Genomic DNA, 2,500 nt, shown 5'->3' with positions numbered 1-2,500 from the left:
GGGCTTGCGCGCTTACGCTCGGTGCGGGGCCCTGGATCCGTGTGAGTGCCACCGAACGAGCATATTAACGTTTGACAGCCTACAGCATGTTGACGAAACATTTATTTCCTCTTCTGCCTTATGCCCCCCGTCCGTTATCTGTCCGCAGGCGCACGTACGCAGCGGAAAGCACGTGCTGGCAGCGTCCACTCGCGCGGATCTGCCGAAATGGCCCTAGTAAGCGGAAGTAGGATGGACTAGCAGGCGTGATCCCAGATTTGAGTGTGAAGCTGCCAGAGCTATTTTGGGGCCCGTGTGTGAGTGAGCGTGTGTGTGTCTGAGGGTGTTTGTCTGTCTTCCTATCATTATGTCTGCTTACTTGCTTCTCTACACGTCGGTCTGTCTGCATGTCAGTTGTCTTTTCGTCTGTCCTGTCAGTCGGTCTGTCTATCTGTCTCCCGTCTGTGCGTGCATGTCCGTGCCCGTGAACGAGTGTGTGCGTGCGTGCGTGCATGTGACTGAGAATGAATGAGAGTTTGGGCGATTGTTAGATAGATTGTTTTACACCGGCTCATACATATTTACTTGTGTGGGTGAGTCGACGGCCGAATGAATGAGCAACCAGGCGTTGTGCAAATTGCAACTTGGGACGTGGGTGAGTTCGCGCGAGTGAAATGCGAGTGTCGAGCTCTTCCTGACAGCCTCTCTTGTGAAAAAAAATGACAATCTTCTCTGATGTTCTCACGCGAAAAAATAAGGACGGTTTTCTTTGATGTCTTCACCCAGGGGGGGAAATGCTGTTTTTAATAGAGTGAAGATGACTGAAAGTGGTGATGATGATGTTGAGGGTAAAATGAATGAGATGTTTAATAATATTGATTGTGTTTGTTAAAAACAAAAACGATGAAAGGAATGTAATACATTTTGATGATAAGATTATGTAATATATTAATATATTGTAATATTATTATTATTATTATTATTATTATTATTATTATTATTAGTGAAGATTGTTATGGTGATGGTAACGGAGATGAAGATGATGATGCAGTAGCAAAAACGACAATGATGATGCTAATATTAATAACGACATTGTACAGTAATAATGACATTTGTAATTTGTCATTTCATTTCCACAGTAGTAAAAATAATCGAATAGTAATCGTGACAAAGTAAAAATGAGAATGAAAGTAACAATGACTATAATGAAAAAAGGTTAAAACGAATTTTGTTCTTAATATTGATACAAGCAATTGTAGCGATGAAATTAGTAAATGAAAAATAAGTTTATCATAATCATGTATCTGCTAATAACGATACGAGCAAAGTAATTCTAAGAATAGCCAGGAATGACCAGGATAATTTCAAGTAAAGAAAAACGAAAAAAAAGTTAACAAATGCAGGTAAAGTTATGAACTGAAGACGAATAATAGTGTAAAATAACATAATTGCCACCGAGCAAGATAGAATATTCCCCACAGTGTGAAATTAACAAGTCCCACAGTGCAAGATAGAATATTTTCCATAAAGTAAGGTGAATAATTTCCACTATATAATATTTCCTACGATGCAGTGTAAGATAATTCCGCAGTCCTTTTATAATAACTCCCACAATGCTTGAAAAGTTCCTGTTACGAAATGTAGAATTCTCACAATAATCTACATGATAAAAAGATTTCCACAACGCAAGATGAAATATTTCCCCCAGTATGAGATGGATAGTGAACATGGTTTAAGATAGATCAGTTTCCACAGTGCGAGTTTCCACCACGTAGGATGGAAAACAGCCCCCAGTTGAAGGCAAGAGAATTCCCATGCTAAAAGGAGGCGCAGTTTCCAGTTGAAGAAACGGAATTCCCACGAGAATTCACAATTATTTTCGATAGGACGCAGTGTCGATCTTTTTATTTATTTATTTATTTTTGCGAAATTATTTATTCTCGATTCACGACGCGTTCAAGTCCTCGAGGAAAAAAGCGGCATTTGAAGAAAATCGCAAGGTGGAAAATATACCCTAAGTTGGAAAAGATACCCTAAGTTGGAAAACCTAAACCAAGTTGGAAAATGCAATCTGCATCTGTTGTCCGAATTCGCAAGTGCGTTCGATCGCTCGTTTTTTTTTTCTTTCTTTTTTTTTTCTATTTTTTTTTCTTTTTTTTGCGAGCTTTGCGAATGTCCCGAAGGGATGGGTTTCAGGAGCAAGAACATTTGCTTTGTGTGAAACGGCGAATGGCCTCACAGTTCGAAAGGCCTCACTTTGGCTTCGTTTCTGGTCGCGTAGGGGGCACGTTTTTTTGTGGATACGGACGCGTTGCTGTGTTTGTGCTTTCGTTCGTTTGGGGGAATTTGTTGTAGGCGGCGCTGGTCAGTTTTGTTGCGTAGTGGGATTGTTGTATTTTTTCGTTATTGTTTTCGAGATTATTACTTTCATTGTGGTTGCTGTTGTCACCATTATCATTACCATTATAATCAGTATCAGTATCATTGATAATACTATCACTGTCGTCATCGTCATCGTCAT

At 39.8% G+C, this 2,500-nt stretch overlaps 1 protein-coding gene across 1 annotated transcript in view; it reads left to right on the top strand.

The window, feature by feature from the left end:
• Positions 1–2,500, top strand: part of LOC119599388 (serum response factor homolog) — an 18,095-nt gene that overhangs the window by 848 nt on the left and 14,747 nt on the right. The gene's annotated exons all lie outside the window — the stretch shown is intronic.

This window comes from Penaeus monodon, chromosome 42 (assembly GCF_015228065.2).
Source record: "Penaeus monodon isolate SGIC_2016 chromosome 42, NSTDA_Pmon_1, whole genome shotgun sequence".
Taxonomy (NCBI): Eukaryota; Metazoa; Arthropoda; class Malacostraca; order Decapoda; family Penaeidae; genus Penaeus; species Penaeus monodon.
The sequence above is the reverse complement of the archived record's forward strand: the minus strand, read 5'-3'. Positions and strand labels throughout refer to the sequence as shown.